Source organism: Elephantulus edwardii, unplaced genomic scaffold (genome assembly GCF_000299155.1).
Source record: "Elephantulus edwardii isolate Elephantulus edwardi_28Jun2011 unplaced genomic scaffold, EleEdw1.0 scaffold00140, whole genome shotgun sequence".
NCBI classification, from domain to species: Eukaryota; Metazoa; Chordata; class Mammalia; order Macroscelidea; family Macroscelididae; genus Elephantulus; species Elephantulus edwardii.
Genome location: NW_006399890.1, coordinates 7,688,868 through 7,698,213, shown reverse-complemented (window position 1 = coordinate 7,698,213; position 9,346 = coordinate 7,688,868).

Below are 9,346 nucleotides of genomic sequence, written 5' to 3'. Positions count from 1 at the left end.
AAACGCAACATCAAAATATTTCAGTGAATTTTCACTGTTTAATCATCTCTTAGTTACTGTGTAAACGCATCTGAAATGTTCCAAAAATAAACTATAAAACAGAAGTCTGAAAGTGAAATAGCAGTCAATGAACTTCCTCAAATAATGTGTTTTAATTAGCATAGGCAAAATATCTTCCAAGTGAGATGATAATGGGGAAAACATATTTAATTTGTTAGATTTTTAAAGTGTGGTTACATTGTAGTTAGAGTTTAAAATATTCAATATGTTATTTGATATTTGCTTCTCTTCAAGTTTTGCCCTTCAAATACAATTATTTTTAATAAGTGAAACAATTTTTTTTGCAGTGAATATAAAATGTAAAAAGAAAAGAAAGGATGTTAGTTTTTACCGAAGTCTCATTGTTTACTCTCAACCATTGCCTTTAAATAGCTATCAAAATAGAAGATCAGTGATTTCATTATTTCGATACTAGGCATCAGCACACTTGACACAAATAATCTATGTGAAATCAACTCTTATGTAAAAAAGGATAAATAAATGGTTCATTTTTCTACAAATCTGAAGAAGCCAGGAAAAAAAGAACTTAAATAAAATCTGGACATGTAAATAAATCATTTTCCTCCACCAAGTATTTTAAAGTTAAGAAACTGTTCTAAATAGGATGAAATTAGCCCCTGAGGAATTCCTAAACGTAAAATTCTAAAGTTACTTTGAATCTGGAAGATTAATGCCTTTTATCAGATCACATATTTCCCCTCCAAGTAAATATATTAGCTACTATCTTTCATTCCACCTATCCCATGCCCCCAAAATCTGAGATAATTTCTGAGAACTAGAGAAAAGAACAAGAGGAAGACAAAAATGGATGTAAAATCACTAATTCCCTAATACTCACTCATTATTTAGTTGGAACCGACTCACAGCTGATCAACCACTGAGACTTTCAAAGACTTTTTCCTGATAATATCACTCACTCATACTTTCATTTGGTTTCTGCCAATAACATCCCTCACTACATTCTCCTTTCATTGAGTTGGAATGACTCCTGGGTTGTCCGGAGGCTGTAAATTGCATGTGAGGAGATGGCCACCTTTTTCCCTTGGAGCCACAGAAAGGAACAAACTTTGGGCTAGCAGCATAACTCCTTATGGACCAAGCCACCCAATCTCTCTATGATAACATCACTGCTGCTACTGTTGTTGTTGTTGTTGTTATGTACCATGGAGAAGGAACCAACTCTGACTCTCCAGCAGGTTTTCAGAGGCTGTAAACCACACAGAAGAGGATTGTTCATCTTCCTCCCATAGAGCAGCTAGAGGATTCAAACTGCCTGCCTTTGGATTGGCAGCACAACTCCTTACCACTAGGCCACCAGAGTTTGGAACAAAAGATTCACTCTGGAAGCCCCAAATACTTGCATACCTCAATGTATACCTTCACTTAACTGTGCTTTGTAAATACTGCGTTTTATTTTTAACAAATGGAAGATTTGTACAAACCCTGTGTGGAGCAAGCTTGTCCACACCATTTTTCCAACAATATATGCTCTCTTCATGTCTCTGTGTCATATTTGGTAGCCCTTAAAATAGTTCAAAACTTCTCATACTGCCGTTGTCCTATAGTGTAAGCATAACTTTTATATGCACTAGGAAACAACAATAACAACAAAAATCCTGTGACTCACATTATTACAGTAGCCTGGAAAATAAAAATGCAGTTTCTCCAAAGTGTGACTGAATAAAAGCTTAAGCCATTTACTTGAGGACTGATCAATCCCTATAAATATGTAAGTTTTATCCCATTATATATCCTGGTCTTTACACTGTGTTAAATGGCTGAATCGTACTTTTCATTTTTCTAATATACACACAGTAAGAATTTTTAAAAAATGTATAGAATAGTCAATTGCCTGCCATTATTAGCAATTTTTAGCAATTTTAAGGTAACTTTTTAGGGAATTACTTAGATTAGATATAAAAATATTTCCTTTCTGAAAATTCCATTATAGAAATATATCTATTTAAGCAGACTCATTTTCAGGTAAAGAAACAAAATTTAGCCTAGTATATTTGAAAACTGAATTGTGATGAAGGAAGACCTAGTTTCATTCTCAACACTCTTGCCCCCAGGCAATTGAATTCAAATAGAAAAAGAAACTAAATATATATTCAGTTCTCTGCCAGCCCTAACTTCAGGTGTCCAAGTGTAGGACGGACCTGAGCAGTGTGTTCGGAGCTGAGTTGTTGCTGACTGGCTCACTGTGCGGCCCACACCATCTTTCTGGGGAGTTGTTGATGTTGTTGTTAGGTGTCATCAAGCGGATTACAACTCATAGTGGCTCTATGAACCACAGATCGGCACCTTGCTGTGTCCTGTGCTGTCCTCACCATCTCTGACGTGCTTGAGCCCATTGTCACAGTCACTATGTCACTCTATCTTGATGGGTATCCTCCTCTCTCGGAACCGCCCACTTTCCCAGCATGATGTCCTTTCCCAAGGACTGGCCCCCTCTGAGAACTGGGAAGCAATGGTGCTAAATTGAAGTCTTGAATCTCCAAATATCTCAATGGTTCATAAATTTGGTGAGATGTTTCAGAAAGTCTCCAGGAAGTCTGAGCCTTGAGTTGGTTTAGACCAATGATGACATAGCACTAGAGAAACTCCAGAAGGCACACACACAGCCCAAAGCCACAGTGCTGAGGAGGTCCCTGACAATAGGGATTGTCCTAACATTAAGCCAGCTATGATTTGTTAGGGAAAAAGCCAACATATTCAGGTTTAGAACTTGATGAATTGAAAAGGCAGAGGATGTCAGTCAGCTCTCATTTAGGCAAAGGTTTGCTTATTTCACTTAGCTTAAAAATCTCATGGTATCATTTCAGTTAAAACTATTAGGGTTTTTTAATTTAGCCCAAGTCTCTACTCAAACTGTTACAGGTAGAGAGGATTCCTGCCTGCCAAAGAGTGCATTGGTGAACTCATTGTGCCTGCTTGATGCAGCTTTGACAACTACTTCCTGCCTTCTTCAAACACTGGGTTCCCTGTCTGAGTCACATTTACAACATACCTCCAATCACCTAACAGCATAATAATGTGTTTAAATTTAGAAAGCCTCTGAGTACCTGTAATATACATTGTGAAAATAAGTATTATTTAAAAAATTCACTCAAGTTATAGTCTAATTTATACATGGGACTAAAGCCATGTATTGGGCATTACTTTTTTCTTTCGGAAATTTCTTTTTATTTTTCCCCAAAAAGTCACAGTAGTTTCTGTGCCTTTTTTTCTTTTCAGTGAATTTCTATGAATTATGTATCTTTTGTACTTCTTAGAAAATGTATGTATGATTAAAGATCATTTTGTGTGATCCATGTATTTAATTTTTCAATAAAATATGCAAAGGGTCAAACATACTCGTTTTTTTGAAAGAACTACATCCATGATTAATCGATCAGAGAGAAGTAGGATACTCCCAAGGACAGTTAACAATATGAAAGGAGCAGTCACAGTTAAGGGAATCAGCAAGGACCTCTGAAGGATGCCAGGGCTAGCAACACAGGAAGTTCTTTCCATTCCTAAGCCTGAAGCAGTTACTGGAAACCAGCAAGAGCTGTTGTAGATACCACAGGGCAAGGGCTGTGGTCTCCAGTAGAGAACCAGGTGTTGCCAAACCACAGGGAGGGTCCAGAAGACCTCCCCGAATACTCCCCGAATATCCTGCCTCTTCTTCCTTGTAGTCAAACTAAGCTAAAATCCAGACAGCCGAGGTGATCCAACCTGAAAGCACAGACTGGGGGGGGGGGGGGGGGAATAGATCCAGAACAGCAAATGGGAATGATCCAGCTTAAGAAAATGGAAATGATCTTCAAAAAACAATGTACCAGGACAAAAAATGAAACCTCAAATTGAGCAGCCTCTGTTTTTAACTATTACTCAAAATAACTATACCCTACCAAACTTGGAGAATAAGGATTCTTCTGTATAGAAGGAAGTAAAATGTCACAGATTCTTTTCCTAAACAAAACTTAACCCTTTATCTGTCACCATTTCTATTTATCCTACACCAAAGGCAGAATGTGGGAGAAGTTGGAAGAGCAAAAAAGGATGACTGAAGTAACTTTGTGTTTTCACTACTCATTGAAATACAGAATAAGAACTATTCTTAAGCAGAGTGAGAGGCAACAGTTATTTATTCTGGTTTAGAAATTAGTTGACACCTTATTTCTAAGAAGGAATATAACAGTCAGATGAACCTAGAAAATGCTGAGGCCAGGCTGTGTTACCAAACTTAACATTAGTCAGAATGGACTGTGTAGCTACTATGAAGAAGAATCTATATACAATTCTACATAATCTAAAATGTCAATGGGAAAAAAAATCAGGGAAAAGTAAATTTTAACAAAGTGAGAAAAGGTTGGGCAACGTTCACTTTCCAAGACCTTCACCAGTGCTGCCCTTTGGCTACTACAGACTGCCTTTACTCCTTTTCCCACCCCTCTTCATCGGCTACAGTAGCACATTTTCTGTAGCGCGGTCAGATGTTTTGTGTTGCTGCTGGGTCCTGTTTTCTTACACACACACAGACACACACTTAAACCTTTCTTTTTCAACAACTTCAAGATTTAGCCAGGAAGTTGAAGAATTGCCTCAGCACTGAGGTATGTTCACCAAGTCATTTAATCTCTCTGAATCTCAGTTTCCTCATCTATATAAAAAAATCCTTCCGACTCATAGATGATCCTCCATTGGGTTTCTGAGGCTGTGGACAGAGCTGAAGAAGATGCACTATCATTCCATCCATGAGTAGCTGGGGGATGCAGCCTGCCAGAGAGACTCAGCCTTCGGATTGGCTGAGGACTACACACCACAGCTCCCTCAGGTTAACTACATGGGGATAATAAAATTAGTCACCTCTTTAATTATTTTATTTCCAATTTCTCTAATTATTTTAATAGATTGTCTTTAGAGAATATTTACATTAAAAAGAAAAAATTCTTTTAACTGAGATAGAGCATATCTCTATTTCTCAAAAACAAGGCTATGCTTTCTTTTCATTTCGGTCCCCAAAACATTATTAACCTTAACTATTATTCCATATATTGTATCCTTAACAAAACATAATTGATGAAATTAAGATCTGATACTTTGATTCAACGAGTCATTTCTTGACTCTCTTTGCTGACATTTATTTTCAGTTTTGAATAGAAGTGGTAGATTCATAAAAATAATAATCACATTTGACTTAGTAATTCCTCTGACCCCTGGGAATTTGGCCTCAGAAAGTAATCCAGGTAATTAATGACATAAAGCAAAAAATGTAAGTGGATAAACTGGGTGAAGGAAAAGGCAATATAAAATAAGGGTTTGATTAGACATCGTCATTAATTAAACATACTAGTTAATGTTATAAAATAAAACAAACAATTCTATGGAATTAAAATGACAATGTTATAAAACAAAATATATATGAATTGAAAGCCAACATGATGTTTTTTCAGATATAAGTAACAGGGTAAATGCTAAGAAGGAGAGGAATTAGTTGTGCACAGCTTAACAGCCTTTCTGATCATTTGACACCTGTGGGGCTCAGATTTCTGGTTTCCTGTGATAGTAGGGGGTTGTGGGGGATGATTTTTGCTAAGTCTAGGTAACTGTCAGATATTATGATAATGAGAAGTGTTTGTATTTCAGAAAAGGCAACAGAGATGGTTTCAAGTGAAAGAATATAGAGTTGTGTTCAAAACACAAAGGAGGGCAGAGAGTGACATACACATTTGTCTAGGGTACAGCAGGAAGAGACAAGAGAAAAAGGAATGTAAATTGGTTAGTCAAGAGGCAAGTGGGAAGGGAGATATTACAGTCTAAAGATTGCAATCTGTATTACAAAACAAAATGCGAATGAACTTCTGTCTGGAAAATCAAATTCTCTACATTTACTCAGATTTCAATAAAAAGTTAAAACAATAGATTACATAAAATTAAGATGTGGAAGATGGAGATAAGTCCTTGTGGATTGAGGAGTGAGGTAATGCTGAGCACAGATGAAAGTAAAAATCGCTGTATTTCTTTTTCTATCACAAGATAAAAGGATAGAGGAAACAAAGAGATGTTTTAAAATGTGTTTAGTGGTAACAGGAAAGAGAATAAAATGATCCACAAAAACATCTCTACTGACCAGATTTATTAGCCATAAAAAAATTCCTCAATATCCACAAAGTCATACAATCTTAGAGTCTTCAAAGGACAAAAGTTAGACATTCAACAAATATTTATGCAACAACTACTGTGGTCCAAGCTCTAAGGACTCAAGTGTGAACAACATAGTGTAACTTATGCTGCATAGAGAGGTAGAAATTAGGCAAGTAGTCTCAAGTGGGTTGGGTGCTGTGAAGGCAAAGTGAAGCATGAGTGAGCATAGCAGAGGAACCCAAGAAAAATCTGGATCAAAGAAGAAGGATAGAGAACTATTAATGTAAGGGAGAAAAAAAAAAGGAATTACTCATTTAAGGAAGTTATAATTAAGCCAAAATCTGGCGAAAGAATAGAACTTAGCCAGAAAGGAGGGAGTCATGGCGGGGAAGCATTCCAAGCATGTGTGGAGGCCCATTTAAGGAAGTGAAAGAAAGATAATTTGGAGAATAATGAACAAAAGAGAGGAATATCAGAAAGGAAAAAAGGTAAAGAGAACCAAATAACATGGACCTGGTATGCTATGTTGAGAATTTTGGACTTTAACTGAAAAATGAAGGAAACCAGTCAGCTTTTATTACACACAATCATCCCCAAATCTAAGCCACTTCTGTTGAGTGCATTCTAACTTATGGTGGCTCTCCACTGCATTTCCAGGGCTACAAGTCTTTACAGGAGCTCTGGTGACGTAGTGTTAAGAATCTGTGCTGCAATCTTTTTTTTTTTTTTTTAACCGAAATTTTAATGAAAGCTTACAGAGGCTTTGGATTTCTATTTATACATTGCTGCACATTTTCCTCCCTGCCCACCTCTACCTTCTAGGTCACTTTTCTCTTTGAAATGAAAGGGGGGGAAAAATCTTTCATTGTTAGACAATCTCCCCCACCCCAGTCTACTTTACTATGCAGCTCTTATTTTGTATTCTTGTCACGAAAATGATACTTAATCATATTTATTCTTTTTAAACAGGTCTCTCCCTCATCTGTTTCAATTCAGTATACATTATTTATCCCCTCTTTTCTTAGGTTCCCCTCAACCCCAATGTCAGTCCCATTTTACAACAGTGGCACTATGCAGTATTTGTTCTTTTGTAACTGAGGTATTTCACTCAGCATAATGTCCTCCAGGGTCACCCATATTGCATAATATTTCCTGAGTTCCTTGGTTTTCAATGCAGCATAGTATTCCATTGTGTGAATATACACAGCTTCTCTATCCATTCGTTGATTGATGGGCACCTGGGTTGTTTTCAACTCTTTGCTATTGTGAAGAAAGAACCATACTGCCTTTTATAGTGGTTTGTGCTGCAATCTTGAAGGCACACAGTTCGAATCTATCAGCTTCACCAGCTGTGGGAGAAGATTGGACAATCTCTTCCTGTATGTTTACTGCCTCTGAAAACCTACTGGAAGGTCAGCTATGGGATGGTTCTGACTCTCTGGTACATAATAACAACAACAAGTCTTTATAGGAGGAGATTGCCTTATCTTGTACCTGCAGAGCAGCTGGTAAAGTCAAATCAGAGATCTTTTCATTGACAGTCCAACACATAACCCAGACACGGTAGGTTAAAATGATAAATATTTATTTCATTTGTGACCCACAGAACCACAGAAAGTCTTTGGTAGTTGGGTTAGTTCAATTGACTAGTTCAGGAATATTCCTCCTAAATTTTCTTTTAAAATATTTTTTCTATTTATTATGATTTTTAAAAATTTATTTTTATTTTACATTGGTTTGCAAACAAAATTTGTATACATTGTGTTTCACCCATTCCTTCATTCGTATGATATTTCATACGATTATTCCCATGTGTTCTTTTTGGTTCTGCTTTTGTTTACTTAAATGCTTGGTTTGTTTTCAGTCAAGTCCTACAAGTCACACAAAGTCAGATGGCTGAGGCTGGCTGACTGTTGGCTGTAGTGCCTGCCTCCATCTTCCTTATATTCTCTCATGTTCTAGAAAGCTGTTGTTGTGGTGTGCCGTCTAGTCAAAACTGCTTCAGAGCTGACGCCCCAGCAGGTTTTCAGAGGTAGTTTCATTGCATGGGAAAAGATTGTCCAGCCATCTACTGTGGAGCAGATGGTGCATTCCAACCACCTGCCTTTCTACACTTAGGAATACGGCAGCAACAACTAAAGAGTGACTGTAACTGACATTATAAAACTTCTTGAGGCCTAGGCATAAAATAACTTTTGCTATATTCTATTAGTTAAAGGAAATGACAAGTCAGCACATAAGTAATGGCAGGATATACCTCTTGATAGGAGAGGCTGCAAATTATTTTTACTATCTTAAAAGCTACCAAAGAATTTGAAGGTTTAAAGCTCTCTTTAAATAGAGAACATGTGATTAAGTGACTAAATGTCATTGAGTATGACTTACAGTGATCCTATGAATGGCAGCAGATTTGAAGCCTGCCCTCTTTGTGTCATCCTTATCATCCCTGACACACTTGAGCCCATGATCACAGACATTGTATCAATCTATGGCACTGAGAGTCTTTTTCTCTTTTCCTGCCTCGCTACCTTTCCAAGCATGATGTTTCTCTCCAAGGAACAGTCTCTCCTAACAATGTGCCCAAAGTATGTGAGATGAAACTTTGCCAACCTTGCCTTCAAGGAGCTCTCTGGTTGCACTTTCTCTTCTGTTTATTCTTTTGGCAGTCCATAAGATATTCAGTCCTTTTTTCCATCATCAGACTCAAAGACAGAGTTTCAAAATCCCAGCCTTCAAGAAGAAACTTGGTTTCACCCTCTCCAAGACAGAACTATTTGTTTCCTTGGCAGTCCATGGTACGTTCAAGACTTTTCTCCAATCAAAAGCACCAATTTTTCTTCTGTTATCCTTAGTCATTATACAGCTCTCTGATGCACAGCAAGAAATTGGAAAAGAAAAATGGAGTTGTTGTTGTTATGTACCATTGGGTTGCCTGCAACTCAAAGCAACTATATGTACAACAGCTCTGAACCCTGTTCTATCCTGAGCCAACATCACCATCTCTGACACACCTACTCCCATTACTCCAGCCACTGAGTCAATCCATCTTGAGGGTCTTTCCCCTCCTGTGCTGCCCCTCTGCCCTCCCAAGGATAATGTCCCTTCCTCCCAAGGATAATGTCCCCCTCCAAGGATTGGTCCCTCCTGGCAACAT